At 39.7% G+C, this 23872-nt stretch overlaps 1 protein-coding gene across 2 annotated transcripts in view; it reads right to left on the reverse strand.

Moving 5' to 3' along the window:
- The window catches only part of RALA (RAS like proto-oncogene A), a 76041-nt gene extending 55368 nt beyond the window's left edge, over window positions 1–20673 (reverse strand). The window contains exon 1 of one of the 2 annotated variants that reach the window (XM_016207277.2): window positions 20472–20673. The gene's annotated coding sequence lies outside the window, so the exon portion shown is untranslated. Of the gene's footprint in view, window positions 1–17119; window positions 18646–20471 lie in introns of those variants that run through there. The other variant, XM_087821079.1, reaches the window with a different exon arrangement.
- Between the last annotated feature and the right edge of the window lie 3199 nt (window positions 20674–23872).

The following is a 23872-nucleotide window of genomic DNA, read 5'->3' on the forward strand; positions in this document are numbered from 1 at the left end:
TTTTCCCTATGAGGCAAAGGATAAGACAACACTGTTCACTATCATCACTTCCAGTTAATAATGCCCTGGAGATTCCAGTCAGTGCAATAAGGCAAGAGTGAGAAATAAAAGGCGAAGTAAAATTGAGATTATTCATAGGCAACATTCCAAAAGAATTAAATTATTGCCCTAGCTGGTTTGGCTCAGTGGTTAGAGCGTTGGCCTGCGGACTGAAGGGTCAAGGGCTCGATTCCTGGTCAAGGGCATGTACCTGGGTTGCCGACTGGATCCCCGGCCCTGGTTGGTGTATGCAGGAGGCAACCAATTGATGTGTCTCTCTCCTATCGATGTTTCTCTCTCTTTCCTTCTCTGTATCCCCCTCCTCCCTCCTTTCCACTCTCTCTAAAATTCAATGGAAAAAATATTCTCGGGTGAGGATAAAAAAAAGTTACCAACAGTAACAAGTGAACTTATTAGCAAAATTGCTGGAAATAAGGTCCTAACTTATTATATTTTTATATAAAAAAGTAATTACTGGATATCAAGGACCTAAATGTAAGACCTAAAACAATATAACTCTTAAACGAAAACATAGGACAAAAGTTTCACGACATTGGATTTGGCAACAATTTCTTGGATCTAACACCAAAGGTGCAGGTAAAAAAAAAATGGACAAATTTAACTTCATGAAGATTAAATAATGTTGTGCATCAAAAGATGCTACCAACAGAATATAAAGGAAACTCACAGAATGGGAGAAAATATTTACAAATAATATGTAAGGTATTAATATCCAGAATATATAGAGAACATTCCTAAGACTCAACAACAAATAAACAACCTGGTTTAAAATGGGCAAAGGACTTGAACAGACATTTCTCCGAAGAAGATATACAAATAACCAATGAGCACATGAAAAGATACTCAACGTCACTAATTAGGGAAATGCAAATCAAAACTATGAGATGCTATCTGACACCAATTAGGATGGCTATCAAAAATCAAAAACCAACAAACAAAAAAGAGAAAATAAGTGTTGGCAAGGATGTAGAGAGATTGGAACCCTTGTGGACTCTTGGTGGAAATGTAAAATGATACAGGCACTGTGGGAAATAGTATGGTGGCTCCTCAAAAAATTAAAAATGGAATTACCATATGATTCAGCAATTCTACTTCTAGGTACATATCTAAAGAATTAAAAGTAGGCTCTTGAAGAGATATTTGTACAACCATGTTCCTAGCAACATTATTCACAAGCGCTAAAGAATAGAAGCAACCAAAGCATCCGTCCGTAGATAGATGAATGGAAAAGAAAAATATGGTATATACATACTATAGAATATTATTCAGCTTTAAAAATAAAGGAAATTATGCAATATGCTACAACACAGATGAACCTTGAGGCCATTATGCTATGTGACATAAGCCAGTCACACAACAACAAATACTACATGATTCTGTTTATATAAGGTCGTTAAGAGTAGTCAAAATCATAAGGACAAAGTATAATGGTGGTTACCAGGGGCTAGAGGGAAGGGAAAATGGGGAGTTATTGTTTAATGAATATAGTGTTTCAGATTTACAAGATGAAAAGAGTTATGGGGATCAATGATGGTGATGGTTGCACAACAATGTGAATTTATTTAATACTACTAAGTTGTAAATATTATGTGTATTTTACCAAAAAAGGGTGGAAACAAACAAAAAATCACATAAAACTAAAAAATAAAGAAATACCGTATTCTTTATCTACTGCTACATAATAAATTACCCTAAAACTTAGTGGCTTAAAATAACATTTATCTTAATTTGAGAAGCTTAGCTAGGTGGTTCTACTTCAGGGACTTTCAAGAGGATGCAGTCAAGATGTTGGCAGACTACAGTCATCTGAAGGCTTACACAGAGTTGGAGCATCTGCTTCCAAAATGGCTCACTAATGGGGCTACTGTGGCAGGAGGCTTCACAGTTCCTCACCACGTGGGCCTCTCCATTGGGCTGCTTGAATGTTCTCAAAACATGACAGCTGGCTTCCTCCAGATGAGTGAACCAAGAATACAAGGCAGAAGCTGCAATGTCTTTTATGACCTAGGCTTGGAAGTTATACAATGTCATTTGGTTAGCCCTATTTAATGTATAAGGAAACCATACACAAGGGTGTGAATACCAAGAGGCAAAGACCTTTGGTGGGCATTTTGGAGTATGGTGACTTTACATAGAAAACTGTACAATTCTGAGAAAATTCAAAGACTCATTACTGTAGAAAATGGTAATCCTTCCCCAAATTTACCTATAGATTCAATACAATCACAATAAAAATCCCAGAAAGGTTTTCTGTGGAAATTGATAAGCTAATTTTAAACTTGTATGAAAATGCTAATGCCAAGAACATCCAAGATGATTTTGAAGAACAGCATCAAAGCATGCAGAGGTTGGGAAACTAGGAGGTTGCCTGTGTTTTTTTTTCTATAAATTTATTTAGTTTTAATAATACACCTTTTTTAAAAATGTTGAAACAGCCCAGCCGGGCATGGCTCAGCGGTTGAGCATTGACCTAGGATCCAGGCAATTGGGGTTCGATTCCCAGTCAGGGCACATGCCCCGGTTGTGGGCTTGATCAATGACTCTCTCATCATTGATGTTTCTATCTCTCTCTCTCCCTCTCCTTTCCTCTCTCTGAAGTCAATAATCGTCCTTGTGGTCAATTGTCCCTTAAGCCTAAATTAGGTGCCTGTTGGTTTTATGTGTCTAGCACAGTCAGTGCCTGGCATACAATAGGTGCTTATTTATTCAACAAATATTTTATTAAACAAGACCTATGCTCATCTCACCACACCATGCCGTCTCCCCCCAAATGTTCTGCCGTTCTATTCAAAACTTTACACTCTGCTAATAATAGATGCCTATCAGCTTCAAATATTAAAGAGCAAACAAAACAAGCTATAATTTCTAAAGCTAAAAACCCCCCCAAAACTTCAATTACTATTATTCTTCCCTTTCTCATTTCATTTATAAGACCATTATTGTCAACATTTACCAGTTTTAGAAGAAAACACTTTAGTAAAAACTCTGATCTCAAAATTATTTTCATATCGTTGCCTTAAAAGGGAATGCTTTTTTCTGAACCCTTCTATTCCACCTCCACACCGTGACACAGATTTAAAAATACACTTATTGACTAATATTACAAAAATAAACTACAAAAAGGAAATGTGCTATTTATCCTTGCCCTCAAAATTTTAATGTATGTGATAATATTTTATACTGACATTAAGTTAAAAAATTAGTCCTGAGTTCTGAACTTAAATGATATTACAATTATAATCTCAATATTTTAAACCAAAGAGAACATCACATTTTCAAGGTTTAGGAAAGTTATCAAAAAGTCTAGTTGTATCATATTTCTTAATCTATCAATGTGAGGAAACAGCACAAAGTAATTTACAAACAGAGATTAGGTTTTTGACATTTTGCACAAATCTATCAAGTGATGACATGCATGGTACACTGCACAATAAAACTGTTCTTACTATGAAGCAACTAGAATTTCATGAAAAGACGGATAAGCTTACTATTGTACCATCTTCAATGGTGTTAATGCTCTGACAAGAATTACTGCTAGGTTTTAAACAACCAAAAAAGACCCCATAAATATTGTGGCACTGTACATTTTAACTAATATTTTTTAATTGAAGAACAAACTCATTATTTGTATCAAAGATTTAAAAATACAATAAAATTACATACAGTTTAAGTTCACAAGAATAACGTGGAGTATCTAATTTGACTACTTATAGTAAAAGAGCCACCAAATGTACAGCCTGGAATTGAAGGAAAATAAGATGAAGAATAAAACAAATTATATCTGGAATAATGCAATCTTATTCTTCTTCCCAATCTAAAGGAAAGCAACTGTTAACTAGATAATTTAAAAAGTACTCACATACATTTTTATATGAAAAGTTAAACTATGTTTTGCTTAGCCTAATAGCATTTTCTAAATACTTAACAACTGATAGGTGGGGAAGTGGGCCATAATGTGCTAAGACACAAAGGGAAGTCAAGTTGTGATAAACTTTAACACATCCAAGATGGGAAAACCTTGATAATTTAGCCAGGATTATAAGAAATGATAAATTCTTGCCCTGGCTGGTGTGGCTCAGTGGTTAGAGTGTCGGCCTGCGGACCAAAGGCTAACAGGTTCAATTCCCGATAAAGAGCACGTACCTTGGTTGCAGATTCAATCATCGGCCGTGGTTGAGGTGCATGCAGGAGGCAACCAATCGATGTGAAACACTTCGATGCCCCCCTCCCCACTCACTCCATTCTCTCTTAAAAAAAAAAAAAAAAGCCCAATGGGAAAAATATCCTCGGTTTGGGTGAAGATTAACAACAACAACAAAAAAACAGAAATGATAAATTCTAACTGCATGGATTACCTCCCCAAATCAATAATCAGTGAGTGAATACCTACTAGTTACCAAGTGCCTTATTATACTTAACGCTGAACATACATTAAAAAGTAATCATGGGAATATCCCAAAATGGCAATAATTAAAAAACAAGCAATTTAGATATCAGAAACACGATTTGGGTAGGACAATATTTTATTTTCGAGTTGTATTCCATAAAGATTTTGTATTCAAAATTTTACCTGTCTCACAAATTCCTCAACTTTATTGAATAATTTTTTAAAAATATGATAGGCCAGAATCATAATAATCAACAATTATACTGTTCCTAGAGATGAATTCAGGGCAGTTTTCTTGGATTCAATAGCTCTAGAATGTGGAACTCGTGAGTTTTCCTATGGTCATTTTATAGTCTTTCTGCCTCTTCCTTTACTTTCACAGTTGTCCCTCACTGATCACTGCTGCCAAAGTACTGCCTTAAGCAGCATCCCTTTATCCCTAAAAATTGTTTGGAAGCAAACAGGCAATCTGTAATAGATATAAAGAGTAAGTAGATTCTGAACGATAACCTAATTATTCTTTTGAGCATGGGATGCATACTAGCCATTAGTGCTAGGACCTTGCATTTCTACTTTGAATGCTTAAAGGAATGTTGTTTCCCCTTATTTGTTTGTTTTTAAACCTTACTTCCTAATTCTTAATGCCATAGCCTTAACCTTCCTAATCTACTTCATAAGGTTGTATCTGGATGGTCAAATGGAAACAATGAATTTGAAATTGCTTAGTTCAGGGCCTGGCCATAGAGGAATCTACAGCTTCTAGTAATTTTCCCCTCTATCTTTAAGTGTGTTTCATACTTTAAGTTGTAAAATTTGACCTCCAAAGAAGTGAATGTTACTGTATTAATTTAAAAGGTTGTGATCAGGATGGTTAAAAAAAATAACTAAATAAATGAGGGATGTATGCCCTGAACAGGCAAACATAGGGGAAACTCACAAAGAAGTTATATGATTGTCATCTGCAATTATTTGAAGAAAAGTATACATAAAATGACTACTCTCAATTCTGTCAACAGATACACCAACTGACAAGTGCTCAAAAATATGTTTGTGTCTCAAGTGAACACGGATAATTCTCAAAGACAGATCACATGTTAGGACACAAAATAAACCTTAACAAATTCAAGAATACTGAAATCATGTCAAGCATCTTATCATATCACAGTGGCATGAAACTAGAATCAACTACAATAAAAAAATTCAAAAACATTCAAACATATGGAGGTTAAAGAGCATGTTATTAAATAATGAACAGATTACCAATAAGATCAAGGAATAAATAAAAAACTTCCTGGAAACAAATGAAAATGAACACACAACCACCCAAAATCTATGGGACACAGTGAAAGCAGTCCTGAGAGGGAAGTTCAAAGCATTACAGGCCTACCTCAAGAAACAAGAGAAAGCTCAATCTAACACAACAACTGAAAGAATTAGAAAGAGTACAAGAAGAGAAGCCCAGAGTAAGTAGAAAAAGGGAAATAATAAAGATTAGAGCGGAAATAAATGACATAGAGACTAAAAATATACATATAAAAAAGATAGATGAAACCAAGAGATGGTTCTTTGAAAAGATAAACAAAATTGATGAACCACTTGACAGACTCATAAAGAAACGAAGAGAGAGGAGCCAAATAAATAAAATCAGAAATGAAAGAGATGAAGTAACAACTGACACCACAGAAATTCAAAGGATTGTAAGATAATACTAGGAACAACTATAAGTCAACAAGCTGGATAACCTGGACAAAATGGACAGAAATTCCTAGAAAAATACAACTTTCTGGCACAGCCAGGAGTGGCTCAGCAGTTGAGCATCGACCTAGGATCCAGGAGATTGCGGTTCGATTCCTGGTCAGGGTACATGCCCGGGTTGTGAGCTCGACCCCTAGTCAGGGGCGTGCAGGAGGCAGCCAATCAATGATGACTCTCTCATCATTGATGTTTCTCTGTCTCTGCCTCCCTCTTCCTTCCTCTCTCTGAAATCAATAAAGACAATTAAAAAAATAAAATAAAAATATAATCTTCTAAAATTGAATCAGGAAGATCAGAAAACCTGAATAGGTTGATAACTGATGAAATTAAAGCAGTAATAAAAAAACTCCCACAGTAGACAAAAGGCCTGGCCTGGGCGGCTTCATGGGAATTTTACCAAGCATTCAAAAAAGAACTAACACCTATCATCCTCAAACTATTCCAGAAAATTCAAGGGTATGGAACACTTCCAAGCCCTTTTTTATGAGGCCAGCATTATCCTAATTCCAAAACCAGATAAAGGCACTACAAAGAAAGAGAATTACATGCTCCTATCCCCGATGAACATAGATGCTACAATCCTCAACAAAATATTAGCAAACTGGATCCAGCAATATATTAAAAGGATCATACATCATGACCAAATAGGATTTATTCCAGGGATACAAGACTGGTACAATATTCACGAATCAATAAATATGATATATTACATAAAACTAAAAGACAAAAGGGAAATAAAGGAGAAAATAAACAAATGGGACTACATCAAAATAAAAAGCTTCTGCACAGCAAAAGAAACCATCAACAAAACAAAAAGGGAGCCCACTGTATGGGAGAACATACATTTTTTTATTTTTTATTTTTATTTTTTTTATATCTTTATTGATTTCAGAGAGGAAAGGAGAGGGAGAGAGAAAGATAGAAACATCAATGATGAGAGAGTCATTGATCGAGCCCGCAACCCGGGCATATGCCCTGACTGGGAATCGAACCCTGATCGCCTGGATCCTAGGTCAACGCTTAACCACTGAGCCACGCCTGGCCGGGCTATGGAAGAACATATCTGTCAATGATACATGTGATACAGGGTTAATATCCAAAATATATAAGGAACTCATAAACTTAACAAAAGGAAGACAACAATCCAATTAAAAAATGAGCAAAGGACCTCAATAAACACTTCTCCAAAAAGGACAAACAGATGTCGAAGAGACATATGAAAAAATGCTCAATGTCACTAATCATCAGAGAGAGGCAAATTAAAAACCACAATGAGGTATCACTTTACACCTGTCAGAATGGCTACCATCAACAAATCAACAAGCAACAAGTGCTGTCGAGGGTGTGGAGAAAAGGGAACTCTGCTGGTACAAGTTGGTGTGGCCACTATAGAAAACAGTATGGAATTTCCTCAAAAAATTAAAAATGAAATTACTGTTTGACCCAGAGATCCTACTTCTAGAATATATCTTAAGAATCCCAAAATACCAATAAGAAGTAACATATGCACCCCATCCTATGTTCGTAGCAGCACAATTTACAATAGCTAAGATGTGGAAATAGTCCAAGTGCCTATCAGCAAATGAGTGGATAAAAAGCTGTGGTACATTTACACAACGGAATACTCTCCAAGTGTAAAAAAAGGATTTCTTAACCCTTTGCAACACCATGGGATGGACCAAGAGAGTATTATGCTGAGTGAAATAAGCGAGTCAGAGGAAGACAAATATCACATGATCTCACTTATAAGTGAAATCTAATGAACATAATAAAAACTGACAAAACAGGTCCAGAGGCACGGAACCAACATTTCTCAGAGTGGAGTAGGGAAGAGATTAATGAAAGAACTTATATACATATATGAATAACCAGTGGAAACACAGACAATAGTGTGGTGAAGGACTGGGTGGGGCAAGGGCAGGGAGGAGAAGCTTGAAGGGGGGAAAAGTGGGGATATCTGTCAACAATAAAAAATAAAAAATGTTTGTGCATTAAGTGCTTCTCCAGAGAGCAAATGAGGAAAAAAGAAGTCACAGGCAACAGACTTCAGTTCAAAACAAGGATAGATTTTTAAATTAACATATACATAAACAACATAGATTTACACAGTATCATTACAAGTGTTTAAGCAACAGCTAGTGGTTGGGTAGTTTTGAGCAGATTTTTATAAAGAGTGGAAGAAAATACTAGATGACCTTTTAAGGCCCATTCTAATTCTCTGAGAGATGATCCATTTTATACAGACAATCGAATCCAGAAGTTCTATTTTCACACTGAAGGTTTTCTCAAGATGGCGGCAGAGTAGGTAGATCTTGCTCTCACCTCCTCCCAGAACCAAACTATAAATACAACTAAATTGCTGAAAAATCACCGTGAATTACCAACTAAAGATTATCTGAACAAGAGTCTTATAACCAAGGATTGGCAAAAGAAGCCACCTTGAGACTGGCAGGAAGGGCAGAGACTTGAAAGGGGCCGGCGACACTGCCACAGTGACAGCTGAGATTACCGAGGGCTATCTCAGATGTGGGAGGTTGCCTCAGAGAGGTGTGAAGCCTAAACCCCAGGTCGGGCTCCCCAGCCCAGAATGCCAGAGCTGGGAAGAGGTGCCCAGATAGCATCCAGCTGTGAAAAGTGGTGGAGTTTCTGTCCGCCAAGGAAGAGGCAGAACCCGCTGGAGACAAAGGCACCCTCTTAAATGGCAAATGTGCAAGCTTTCATTTGCAGTCACTCAACCTTGAACTATGGCGGAGGGAGGGCAGAGTGGACTGAAGTTGCCTGAGAGGAGTTTGGGGTTTGGGCCTTTGGGGAGAGACATGGGGAAACAGCTTCCAGGATCTCTCATTCTCCAATACTGCATCAGCCATCTTTCTTGGGTGCAACAATCCCCTCACAGCAGGACCAGCCTAGGGAAAAGCAATTACCCCACCCTCTGGAATCCCGCCCACCCTACCCTGTGGATCTTAAGACCTGCTGAGGAGTCAGAGGCATAAAGAGGGCATAGAGGTCTGGGCAGGTTCAGGGGGTATCAATGACTGCCTTTGGAATGGGGTCATTCCCCCCATTTTCCCATTGAACCTAACTGGCAATTCCCCCTCATGGGAGATCCAACAGAAACACCCTGCTGGCTTTTGGCAGACCCAACCTCAGGGATCCAAGGACCCCACACGCCAGATTACTAGGGGTTCCACACTGCTGAAGTCAAGGAAAAATTCAGGACAGACTCAGATAGGTAGGTTTAGGGAGAGGCATCACATCCATCTTCCCTGTAGTCTGAATGATACCTCCTCCTCACCAGAGATCCAAAAGCCCTGACCTTCCAATTCAGCCAAAGGCTCTTGCAGTGACTGAGCCTTTTCAGTGACTAACAGGCAGCCAGCATCTGGATGCAGATCCCAGGGCGCCTTGGGCCCAGTGCTAGTAAAAGCCAGCACTGGAGCATGACCTGGTCCTTCCTGTGTGCAACAAAGACCAGCAAAGGATGCCACAAACTGTGGATCGCCAGTAGCTCCAGAGAGGTTGCTGAAGGCCAGGCACAGACAGCATCTGACAATGGGTTACACCAGACTCCCTACCAAGAAGCCAAGAACCAACACACGAAGTGGCCAGCTTCAGACAACATCAGACAGGATCCAACAAGCTTCACAACAGCATATACATAGAAAGATCGCAGCAGGCACTAAACTCTGATGAGGCGAAGTCCACATTTCCTGTTTTTTCTTTTCTTCTCTTTCCTTTTTCTTTTATATTTATTTTTTGCTTTTTCCTTTTCTAATTATTTTGTTTTGGTAGTGTTTCATCAGCACCTATATAGCAGATGATATGCTGTGGTAAGGGTTGAGCCTCACAGCCAGTCTGAGGGTTGATCCCACACACAAGTGGGCCAAAAGCAATCAAAACCTAATTACAAGGCTGGGAGATTAAAGATGGTGGCAGACTGAATAGAAGCTACACTGACATTCTCCTGAGATCAAACTGGAATTACAACTAAAATATAGAAAAACCACCCTGAATAATCAACTGCAACTGAAGACTAACCGGAGAGCACCCTCATAACCAAGGATGGAAAGTGGAGATTGACATAGAGACTGGTAGGAAGTACATAGCCACGAGAGGGCTAGCTGGGATCCCACAGGCAGCAGATGAAGTTCTGGAGGGATATCTCAGCTATGGGGGTTCCCACTGAGGACTCTGGAGCCTAAACCGCAGCTGGGCTTCCTAGCCAAGAGCACCAGAGCTGAGAAAGGTGCCCACATAACATGTGGTTGTGAAAAGCAGCTGGGTTTCTGTCTGCCAGGGAGAGATGGTTGGAAATGCAGCACCCTCTTAAAGAGCCAACACACAAAATTTCATGTGCAGCCACTCACCTTGGGCTCCAAAAGAAGGAGGAAAGAGGGGGATGGAGCTGTGCAAGGAGAATGTATGGTTGTGGGCTCTTGAGCTAGAGCTCAGAGGGTACCCCTCCAGATTCCTGTGCTGAGTCATTCTGCCATACTGCAGAGGACATCTTTCACAGGCAGACATTTCCATCCAAGCAACTATGGCCTAAGGGGGAAGTAACTGCTCACCCTGCTAGAAAACCTCTAGCATTACCCCATGGAGTTTCTAAAGCCTAAGGCTCATTAAGAGAATCAGGTTAATCATTTTGCAGGCAGAGGAAGACCTCAGAGTGCTTTGAGTCTTTGCCTGATCTGTTTCTGGAACTTGGTCCTGGAGAGAAGACTTTGGTGTGCCTCTTGGTCCTGTCCAAATGCACCCAGCCCCAGCAGAGGAGATCTCAAGCCGAGGGTGGTTGATAGCTCCAAACAGGGTACTCAAGGACAGTCACAAACAGCATCTGATATTGGCCTGCACCAGAGACCTTCCAAAAAAGATGGAGAGTCCTAGCAGGCCTACCTAATACATAGAAACAAAACCAAGAAGGCAGCCAAAATGGGGAGACCAAAAAACAAGCCCCAAATGAAAGAACAAGAAAAGTCTTCAGAAAAAGAGCTAAGTGAAACGGAGATAAGCAATCTATCAGATACAGAGTTCCGAATACTGATTGTAAAGATGCTCAACAGCATGAAAAAAGATTTGGAAACTATGAAGGAAATTAAGAACGACATAGCAGAAATTAACAGCAGATTAGGGGAAGCTGAGGATCGGATCAGTGAATTAGAAGACAGGATTGAAAAATCACTCAATCAGAGATCCAAAAAGAAAAAACAATAAAAAAACAGGAGGACTGTCTAAGGGAGCTGTGGGAAAACATGAAATGTAACAATATTTGCATTATAGGAATGTCAGAAGAGGTGGAAAGTAAGCAAGAGTTAGAGAACCTATTTGAAGAAATAATGGCAGAAAAGTTCCCTAACCTGGTCAAGGAAAAAGTCACACAAGTTCAGGAGGCACAGAGAGTCCCAAGTAAGAAGACTCCAAAGAGGTCCACTCCCAGACACATCCTATTTAAAATGCCAAAAATCAAGACAAAGAGAGGATATTAAAGACAGCAAGAAAAAGGAATCTGTTACTTACAAAGGAGCTTCCATTAGGTTCTCAGCTGATTTCTTACCAGAAACTCTACAGGCCAGAACTACCCAAGGTAATGTAAAACAAATATCTGAAACCAAGACTACTCTATCCAGCAACGCTATCATTCAAAATAGATGTTGAAATAAAGAGCTTCCCAGACCAAAAAGAGGCTGAAGAAGTTTATCACCACCAAACCAGTACTGCAAGATGTGTTAAAGGGACTGCTGTAATGAGAAGTAGAAATAGAAGCATTGCAAGAAATGCTGAGACTGCTATAATAAGAAGAAAGAGAGAGAAAAACATAGGCATAAAAAATTAGAATGCAATAAATAAGGAAGTATCAATAATAAACTTAAGGACTTTAAGGGAGAGATTGATAGCAATACAGTCATAGTTGTGGATTTTAACATCCCACTGACTTCACTGGATAGATATTCCAGACAAAAAGCCAACAAAGAAACAGTGACTAAATGGCACACTAGGTTGGATGGATTTGATATCTGCAGAACATTTCACCCCAAAGCTGCAGAATATACATTCCTCTCAAGTGAACATGGGTCATTCTCAAAGAAAGACCACATGTTAGGACACAAAACCAGTCTCTACAAGTTCAAGAAGAGCGAAATCATATCAAGCATCTCAGATCACAATGGCATGAAATTAGAAATCAACTACAGTAAAAACACTCAAACACATGGAGGCTAAATAACATGTTATTAAACAATGAATGGGTTACCAGTAAGATCAAGAGATAAATCAAAAACTTCCTGGAAACAAATGAAAATGAACACACATCAACCTAAAATCTATGGGACACAGTAAAAGCGATCCTGAGAGGGAAGTTCATAGCACTACAGGCCTACCTCCAAAGGCAAGAAAAATTTTTAGTAAACTATCTTACCCTACAAGTTGAAAGAATTAGAAAATTCCCCTTTGAAGCTGTCTGGACCAGGGCTTTTGTTTGCTGGGATATTTTTTATTGTTTCTTTGATTTCATTGGTTGTTATTGGCCTACTCAAGTTTTCTGAGTCTTCCTGATTCAGTTCTTCATGATCTCACTCATATGTGGAATCTAATAAACAAAACAGACTGAGGAACATAATAGATCCAGAGACACAGAAGCATGGCCCAGATTGATGAATCTCAGTAGGAAGGCGGGGGTGGGGAAGTGGGAGGGGAGAGATTAATCAAAGAACTTACATGCATATATGCATAACCCACAGACACAGACAACAGTGTGGTAAAGGCCTGGGGTGGGGGGTGGGGGGGTGGATGCAGGGTGGAGGGGATCAATGGGGGGGGAAAAGGGGGATATCTGTACTACTTTCAACAATAAAGATAAATAAATAAATAATAAATACATGGAATAAAAATGAATTTACAGAATATATGCTACTTTAACTTTCTGATGAATTAGATGGCAGTGAAATGAAAACACTCCCCAAATGTTGGGAGACTGAGCACTGGTGTGTGGCTATAACTGTGTGGGGTAGAATATATGCAGGATTTTGGGCCCAAATCTGATTCCACACCATCAATTCCAGCCAGAGAACTAGGTATTCATAATGAATTCTGCAGAAAGAATTTCCTCAAAGTCAGGTGACCCAGGCCCTACAAACTCGTCTGGAACCACACACCCCACAGATGTGTGCTCTAAGTCACTCCAATTGATAAACTCATCTACAAACTTGCCTTACCAAATAACCTATAGACCCAAGGACCCAAGCCATAATACATCAATATAGCATGAGCCTAATTCATCTGCAAAACACAGAAACCACTTAAGGCTGTGAAAGCCTAGAAGGGAACTACCCTTAGATTTTCACAGACCTCTAGCATCTTTAGCCTAGAAGTCACTGTAGCATCCATGACTGGCTGAGTGAAGACCACAATGAAGTTTAGAACTGTGTGGAGAAGCAGGATCAAAAACCTAGGACTGGTTGTATGAACTGGGAAACTATGGAGCAGTCCTAATCTTGCTTATCATTGTGCTTTGCTGCTGCCCACCAAGAAAGTCAACCTTCCCTGCCTCTTACCACATTCATCAACATTAAGGACCCCTTACAGAGATAGTGAAGGACTACAGTCTTAAAAAGGCATATACATAGCTAAATTAACATATAAATGTACATCTTTGTATACCCAAAGAAGATAATATAGTAAAGCAATTAAAATAGCTATTAAAGACACAGTAATACTATTTCACATTTGTTCTGGAGATATTAATCAATGCAATTAGATAAGATACACAATGAGAGGCATAAACACTGGAAAAGAAAGGGCTAAAAGTTCTATCTACAGGTGACAAAACACTATATAAGGTCTAAGAGAAACAATGATTAAAGTAACTGAAACCATAAGGATTCAGCAAGGTCCCAGGAAGTATCCAGAAATCAGCAATATTCATATACATGAATAATAACCAGTTAGAAGATAGAATGGATAAGAAAACTCTGTTACAGCAACAAAAAAGTAAAATACTTATGAATAAACTTAAATGCTCAAAACTTATATCTTCGTAAGTTTTCTTCGTATATAGTTGTCTTTAAAACTATAAACCATTCCTCAAGAGATTTAAGATAATGAAGACATCACTTGTTCTAGGTTAAGATGTCTCAACACCATCAATATATCAGTTCTAAATTAACTCATAAGTTTAATGCAATCCCAATAAAAAGAACAATGAGCTTTTTAATGGATTTAGACACACTAATGCTAAAGTTCATACGAAATGATAAAACATCTGGAAAACACTGAAGAGAAGAAACTATAATGCCAGACTAGTTCGAGCAGATATTAAATCATACTACAAAACCTCTATTGTGTGGTACTGGTGCACAAATAGTCAGACAATCCCAATAGAATAAAATACACCCAACTACATATAGAAATCTTTCATATGACAAAGGGGACAAAGGTCGTTTTGTGGGTTGTTTTTTTCCCCCAAATAAATGGCACTGGGTAAGTGGATAATCAGGTAAGATCAAACTGGATGCACGCCTCACACCATATACCAAAATATACTCCCAAACAGATCAGATGACTGTGCAAAAAAGGAAACTCTAGTTGTACTAGAAGAAAGCATAAGTGAATTCCTCTATAACCTGGTAGGGTAAAGGCTTTCTAACTAAGACTAAAAATCCAGATTAGATAAATTTAACATTAATATATTTGACTACTCAAACAAACTTCTGCATAGCAAAAACCAAAATCCAAAAAACCACCATAAGCAATTCCAAAAGACGAATGATCAAAATATTTGCAACGCTGTCAAAGTTAAAGGGCTAATATTCTTAAATAGAAAGAATTTTTAAAATCTGAGGAAATGACCAAAAATTATTAGAAAGTAGACAACATGAACAGATAATAATTTAAAAATGTAAAAAATGGTCCTTAAACACACACAAAAATGATCAATTCACTTGTAGTAAGAGGAATACAAATTAAAACTATACCAGGACACCATTTCTCACCTAACAGACTGGCAGAAATTTAAAAGCATGGTAACATACTCTGTTGGTGAGACTGTGGCACTTCCCCCCCCCTTTCCTTTTATTTTTATTTTTTGCTTTCCTTTTTTTTTGTTGTTTCTGTTTTTCTATAATACAAAAAAGCACAGGGTATGGGGGTATAAGTGGTGATGGAAGGAGACTTGACTTGGGGTGGTGAACACACAATACAATACACAGATGATGTATTATTAACCTTGGTTCTTGAGTTTGGCAAAGAATGAATTCAGAACCAGGAACTCAAATTATAAGAGAAAGTTTATTTAGAAAGTTACAGAAGTAGTGAAAGTGAGCTGTAGAAGAAATGGGCTAAGGAAACAAATAACAGGGGCAAAAGAAGGGACTGTGGAGCTTAGGAAAAAGAGAGAGAAGAGCAAAGGTAATGCACCTGTGGGAGGGAAGGGAAAGGGAAAGGGAAAGATGTAGGCACAGAGACTGGCACTCTTATACACTACTGGTGGGAATTCAAAATAGTACCAGTATATAGGGAGAGGAATTTGGCAATATCATAAGTCTTATACATGCATTTATCTTGAAGATATACCTGCAACACAAAAATACATGTATGCAAAGTTTTTCATTATAACATCATTTGTAATAAAAAAATATTGGTAATTACTTAAATGTCCAAGTACAGGAAAATGGTTCAATAAACCATGGTATATAAAATGGAGTACTATGCATTTAAGAATGAAAGTTATTTAGTTTATATGTATCAGTTTTCAAATAGCTTCTAAATTGTTAGGACATAGATATATAGTAAGTTATTTGGACCTAACTATTAAAGAAATAAAACCCTTACGTGTTTCTTTTGACCTAGGGACACTATGAAAAACATTACTGACATAATAAGGCTGTAATGAACTGAGAAAGTTTGGGAACTTCTGACAAATGCCTGTGAAGGATTTTAAGAGTGAATGTGTACGTAGTTATGAGGTTACTGTGGCTTGTGATTAACAAAATTTACAATAGGCTTAAAAAGGCACTGTCCATAGTATATAGGAAGAGCAATAATAGATTTCATGGTGGCACATAAGAGGAGCAACTAGCCCAGTCTTTAGAGTTGTTTTTCCCCACCTGAGGAATGGTGTCAAGAGAAAGAATCTAATCAAGATACAATTTTTGGAGATATAACCTAAGCTGAGTTCTGAAGGACCAGTAGAAGTATTCTAAACTGGGGGAAGGAGTGGCTAGAATTATAGGAAGAGGAAATGGGGGACTGAAAAAATGCTAGATTCCAGAAGCTTGGTACTGCTGAAACTGAATATCCTGGAAGAAAAGAGATGAGGCTATGAGGTTAAGGAAGGAGTAGATCTTGAAGGTTTTGTATATGTGATTGAGGATAAAAGGAGTTTGGATTTTATTAACAGGCAAGGAGGAGCTGCAAAAGGGTTTTATGCAGGAAAGTATTCATGATTGCTCTAACCAAGTATGGAGGAAAGAAAAGGGGGCGGTGGTGGGGAGCAACCAGAGGCTAAAAGGCTGCTGCAGTAATCCAGAGTAGATCTAGACAGAGTAGCTGAACTAAAGCATGTGGAAACCTCCACTTTCAATACATTACTATGCTAGCTACTCAACTGCTTAAGAACACAGTAGCAGAGATCCTGTGGTTTTGATGACCACAATCATGATCTTTGTGAAAACCTGGGATTTTTGCCTCATTTTCACAATGCATTTGAGAGTAGAAGTTATTTCACAATCTTGCTGTTTTATTCTACAAGATGACACTGTCAGACCCTGATATTTAGCTTTAATAAGTGAATTCCGGAATGAAATTGGATCCTACATTTCAAAGAGATTACATGTGTCACAGGTTCTATTTATTGCATCTCATACAGGACTCTAGCTGTGAAAGCCTTTCAGAATAGTATTATAACATTTTATAGAGACTTGCTTTTTTGGCTTGTACAGACTATCCTCTTGACATTGAGGAATCAAGTCTTCACCTTCAGGTATAATTAAGTCAAAGATATAAATTCTCTTCTAAAATTTGCTCACAAGTCTTTTAAAAATTCAGAGCTCTATACAACCAAATCGTAATGAGTCCAATAGATGGCTTAGAGCTAGAGAGAAAACAAAGAATATTAGTTACTAATGAGGGCTAGATAATGAGCTGTTTTTTACAGTTATGCACTTTTTTAAAAACCAAGAGATGAACACATTTGTCTTAAATGCATTTAAAAGTGCTTATAAAAAACTGCACAGGCTTAGAAAGAGTGAAAGAATTCTTCTAGCTCTGAATAGCAATTAGACCCTCACGAGAGTTCTGCCGACTTTAAGCCTTCATACCAAACCCAAAGAGAAAATGATATATGGTTTAAAATGGTAAAAACACACCCAGTACACCTTTGCTTCTTTTACCATTCTTCCCATTCCCCTACCACCTCTCCCCCATCTCCTTTAGTGAAAGAAAGAAAAAACAACATGCCTTAGGGAACAGTTACTACGAATAGGTTTCCAAAAGTCCTCTCAAATCTCAAATACTTCAGAGGTAAAAAGCAGTCATCAAACACCAGAGTTGAGTTCCCAATACTCTGTTTTCCCAGAACACTTACATGAACAATGCCCAATCATTTTTTTTATCACAGAACATATAAAAGGTGATAACACTTATTTGTAGGTACACTGGAGATAAACAGAAGAGTTTCTACTGCATGAGGCCACTTGGCCAGGGTTACTAGTAACCCCAGGCCCCACTTGATGACCAAGTGCTGAGATCAATATCTTTGCTTTCCTGAAGCTGGGGTCAATCAGAATCTCACTTTCCTCAGCCTCTCAGGGTTAATTGCAATACCCAAGCTCTAAGACATTGTTATTTTAAAATCCAGACTCTACTACACACTAGCTGCCTAGCCACCAGCAAATAACTTTATTTACTCTTAGTAAAGTGTAGGAAAAATACCTATCTTGCAGAGAGAGGTACTGTGGAGATTTGAAATAATATAAGTAAAACTCTTATCACAGTGCTTGGCAGGCAATCAATGAATGAGGAAGGTTATTATCAGGAGGGGTGATAAATTCAAAAAGGAAATCTGACCACTGTACAGTGATAATGTAAATGAGGTAAGAAATCACAGGTTTCCTTCTCTCTCCTTAGTGTTAAAGAATTAAAACATTTTATAAAACAATGGAAACCATATACGGTCTCCCTACTTCTTCAAAATCATAATCTTTTTCCTCATTAACAGCCTCTTATCCTTGTCACCCAACGAGTAAGGGTAATTAGTATGTATTACACTTATATACACACACATACAAGAAATTATACTGGTGCATTTATTTACATTCTGTAGAAGCTGACCTTGGAAAAACAAATCCAGGACCACCACCAGATACTGGTCAAGTAATGAACATATCAGCACTTTTTGATTTGGACCTACCTAAAGTGAAAATAACCCAACTACCTATAGACAAAAATGATCACCCCACAAAAATGGTAGACAAGTATTTCCTATAATTAGCCCTTTTCCCCCTGAAAGCCCTGCAAAGAAAGTGTTGTATGAAGAACTGCTTCAAAATAGATGATACAGATGACTGCACAATCAGCAGTTACACTAGAAAACAGCATCTGGATGTCTGAAAAGAAATGTGAATGTGGCTATTGGTAAATTATGCCAAGGTCATATTGGATGCCAGAGGATTTCATGTATCCATGGGAAAAATGAGCCACTATAAGCAATTCTGTGATGTATCAAGTTTTCCAAACAGTGGTAACTCCCAATTTCCCCTTTTTAAGACAGGGTATGACTATCAACTCCAAACTTAAACCTACTATCACCAGGAAGTGTCTGCTTGATAACCTTGGGCAAACAAACTCAAGTAGTAAAACTTTAACACTGGAATACAAATTATTATAATGCCCAGTCATAATTTCCCAAATATGATTTAACCTTTCAGTGGAAGACAGAGTTTTGAAAGGACAGCAAAGGATTCTCCTTGAATCATTCTTTGACCATGCTAAAGAACGGACAGGCAAAGAAAAGTCTGCACATGTCAAGAGACTGGAACAAAAACACAAATTTAAAAAACCCCAGTCCAATAAAATAAATGACTCCTGGAAGGCAACTGTGAGCTCACCTACAGATTCATTCATTCAATGAAGAAATGAATGAATAACTTATGTCCTAGGCCAAAGGCATGTAAACACAGAGGTGAGTAAGACATGGCTTCTGCCCTGAAGAAATTCTAAGTCTAATAATAATGTTTTAGAGTTACAGTCATTTTATTGTAACAGTGTATTAATAAAGACAGAAAAACATAAACTAATAAGACATTTAAGTAGATTAGCAAACATAAGCTAAACAAAATGTCCTCTACTGTGAGTTCACTAATGAAATTTGTTACCCAATTTTTGGAACATGATTCAAGTTGTAATTGACGACAAGAATTAACGTATGACACACGTTTTATAAAGGTTTCGCCCTAACATCACCACCAAACACAATTTGTAAATTAGGTGTTTTTCAGCTTGACATGTAGGGCGTGGCGCTGGAGTTCTCGCACAACCTCAATGGCACTTGGATGAGCTTTCACAAGTCTGGACATTCTGGTTCCCGAGCAAAGGCCAGTTAACTCCTTAATGCTCTCTAAACCTTGAAACAACACTTCGTGGTCACCCCCGCCCACTCAGACACATATACCGCTCTAACGCATACAAATCACATCTTCCACTTCTGGAAAACCTTTAGGAACGGACTACAGAGGAAGCACCCCTCACTCAAAATATATTCTCTTACACGTTTTAGAGGCGGGGTTACCCGAATAGGGGCCAAACCTGTCTGCGGAAGAGCCCAGAACCAGCTATTCAGTTCAGTGCGTAAAATCTAATTACTTCAGTCTGAAAAAGCTATTCCTTTAACGGCTCTAGCACAGGCAAGGAATTGAAAGAAAGGGAAGGAGAGAAAAGGAGCGGAGTGAGGCGCAGGGACTTAGGTAGCAGCTGCGGGTCCCCCAGGTCGCGGGCACCGCCCAGGCAAGCACGCCGGGCCAGAAATGCTGGGTGACCTTCCGACGAGTCCAACTTGAAGAGGGTACCGCCCGCCCTCGGGGGTGCGCTCGACCGCACAGCGGCGAACGCGGAGCCCCGGATTCCAACCCGGGCTCGCCGCCGGGCAAAACTGGGGATGTGCAATCTCCGCGGCGGGCCCAGGGCCTGGGCCTCGGCTCGCTGCCAATCGGACACACCCCCGCCTCCCCTCCGGCAGCCCCCACCCCTCCCGGGGCCGCCAGGGCAAGGCATAGCTCACCTGCACCAAAAACCAGCCCGCCGCCCCACGGGCACCGGAAGCCGCGGCAGAGCTGACTCCGGCGAAGAGTACTCGGCCCTGGTCAGGGAGGCTCTGCGCCGCGAGCAGCAGAAGGAGGAGTCCGACGGGCGGCGGCGGAGGTTGGGCAGCAAGGGGAGGAGGAGAAGGATGGGGAGGAGGAGATGGGGGGAGGAGGAGGAGGACTCGAGCGCCCAGCTCCTAAAAGACCCACCCTCCTCCCGGCCGCTCTGCAGCAGCAGCCGCAGAGCACTTCCGGGGCGCTAGGAAGCGAGGCGGGGCCTACGGGGGAGGGACTTCCTTTCCTTTGGCAGAGCAGAGGGTGTAGGTGGCCAGAGCTGGGGAACAATGGCTGGGAGGGCGCGGGCTCTCTGGCGTCCACCCTCTTCGTGCTGCGGCGGGACTGCGCAGTCTTTCGGTCAGCCCCACCCCCAGCTCCCTGTGTCCAATGAGATGAAGTCAGCTCCTTGGGGCCCGCGAGTGGCCGCGGCCTCGTGGAGTTTTCCGAACCTCGGCGTCCTTGTCTCTCTTATGGAGAGCAAGAGGGGGTTCTTGGGGAAAGGAGGGGAGACTGAAGGACGCCATCTTGCTTCTCGGGAGCAGCCCCTAGTCCCGGAGGCAGCTCTGTCGTGTGGCTGGGGGTTTCCAAAGCGGAGCCGGCGACGTGGCAGTCGCGAGCAGAATCCTAGGAAATGGGTCAGTCAAGTGCTCTAGCTGGAGGGTCTCGGTGGCTGTCCCGGGCCTCATATCTAACTGCTGGTCCGTGGAGAAGTCGCTTGCTTGGATGGTCTAGAGCCTTTTCTGAGGGGGCTGGAGAGCCCTAGGACACTGCAGGTCTGCTGTGGCGCTGAGATCATCCTGAGGCCCCACCCTTTGATTTGGTAGCCTGTTAGAAGTAGTTCCACAAAATTGGTTGCTTTGTTTAAATCCAGCCACAAGTTCGAAATAGATCACTTGCCTTATCTCTTTATTTTCACTTATTCTCTTATTTTTCCCCCTGCCCCCAAATTGAGTATCAGCTCCGTGCTTGGCCCGACCCGTTCAGGGGGTAGGCAGACATGAAAGCACTTAATTATGATTGGAAGTATGGTATGTCAAGATATACGGAGGAAGAATAGGTGCCTTTACTAACTGCATTAGGCTTTAAAGATAAAGGCAGGTTTCCCAGCACAAAAATGAGGGCTGGAATGGCAAATCCAGATCCTGACAGAAAGGTCATGCAGCACAGGGACAAATAATGTGTTGAGAAATCTGAGTTTCTGAAAAAGATGAGACTGGAGAAGCAGACAGGAGCCAAATCTTGAGAACTATCTTTCCCACCATGGTGAGGCAATGAATAGAGTAACTTACCCTGGATACTTGTACAAGCTCTGGGTGAGGGACAGGTTAGTTGGGGGGAGCATGGCCAGAATAGTGCTTGTAGACAGAAATAAAGAAAAATGATGGAAGGACCATTATGTGAGTGGCAGTGATCATGCAAAGATTAGATTTCTAAAATATTCAGGGGGCCAAATCAACTGATTTTGATAATTGATTGCTGGGGTCAGGTGCAGGTAAGGAAAGAGAAATGGCAATGATGCTGTTTTGCTTTTGGGGGAGGATAAGGGTAGACTTTACCAAATGAGATAAGGAAGGGTGGTGGTGGGATGAGGAGGGGTGCAGCAATTGAGTGCCATTTTGGACCTGGTGCATTTGAAGTACCAGTGGTGTGGTCAAATGGTAGTTGCAGTATGATCTAGAGCTCTGGGGAGAATCCAGGCTGAAAAACCCCAGGTATGTACCACGCCCAGGCAAATGGGGGTCTCACTTCATTGAGCACAGTTTCAAAACCACTTCTCCTTTCTCCCTGTTTTCTTGGGAAAATTGCTGAAATGTTACATTGAAAAAATCCCCATGTGGTGATTTATGCCCATCCATAGACAATACTGAAATGCTTAATGGTCTAAGGATAATAAAGGTTAGGCTTACAGGGAACTGAATATGACATTGGTAACTAGTTTAGCATCATAAACTCGTAAAATGAAATGTTATTTTAACGAAAAAATTTTAAAAATTTGATTATTGACGTTAGCTTATTGAGGATGACAGGTTGTGCAAATAACTGCTGAATGGAGAACTAGAAGGAGGATGGCCCGGCGGGGCGTGGCTCAGCGGTTGAGCGTGGGCCTAGGATCCAGGAGATCAGGGTTGGATTCCCCGTCAGGGCACATGCCCAGGTTGTGGGCTCAATCAATGACTCTCTCATCATTGATGTTTCTCTCCCTCTCCTTTCCTCTCTCTGAAATCAATAAAGATATATTTTATAAATAAATAAAATAAATAAAAAGAGGATGACTTGAAGAATGGGCAATGGGAACACAGTGAAAGATAACTTTAAATTCATTAGCCTGTCTCAGCTGCATCTTGGTTGTTCATAGCTGTGCTAACCTGGCTTAAAGCAGTCAGAAATAGTATGGATCATTTTGAGCAGAGGCTGCAGAAAACCATAAATAGCAAAAAGCCTATAAATAATAGCTATAGTGTCAAAGATTATTAGATCTTATATTCCTATAGAGCAACTTTTTGAACACAAAAAATGAGGAACTCTCACTTTTAGTTCTTAGATTATTCAAGTACATTATTCTCAACTTTCCTAAAGTAGAAATATACAGGGTGTTCCAAAAAATCTATACACAGTTTAACAGCTGATAGCTCAATTTTGAAAATGAAATGTTTTTAATAAACACTGCCTTTATAATTATTCAAAGTGTGTGTATACATTTTTTGGGACACCCTATATTTAAGTATATTAACTATCTAATGGATAATATATTGAACTAGAAATGAGAACAATGACCTTGAGCTTGAGTTCCTTTTATGTTTTTCATTGTATGACCATAGCAAAGTCACTTAACCTCTTTCTGACCTACTTTTTTTTATCCTCATCTGAGAATGTGTTTTATTGATTTTAGAGAGAGAGGAAGGGGGGAGAGAGAGAGAAACATCTATGAGTTGCCTCCTGTATGCACCCCAACCGGGGATCAAACCTGTAACCTAGTTATGTGCCCTGACTAGGAATCAAACCCGCCACCTTTTGTTGTACCAGACGATTCTCCATTCAACTAAGCCACCTGGCCAGAGCTTTGACCGTAAGGTAGAGAATAACTTCCTACTAGCCTGCCTCTCAGGGTTATTTTAAGAAGTAACAAATTAATGCTTTAAAAGCTCTTTGAGGTACTTGGATGAAAGAGCATAATTGTAAGTACTTTTAATAATTAGCACTAATTTCCAGTAGAGCTCTTAAGCATTCATAAATTTGTTGCCCAGGCAACTCAAAGATAATGAAACAGAAAGGATTCTGTTTGGTGTGGGGTTTTTTTTTAGAGCTAGAAAGAGGAAGGGAG

Source organism: Miniopterus natalensis, chromosome 10 (assembly GCF_054644295.1).
Source record: "Miniopterus natalensis isolate mMinNat1 chromosome 10, mMinNat1.hap1, whole genome shotgun sequence".
Taxonomy (NCBI): domain Eukaryota; kingdom Metazoa; phylum Chordata; class Mammalia; order Chiroptera; family Miniopteridae; genus Miniopterus; species Miniopterus natalensis.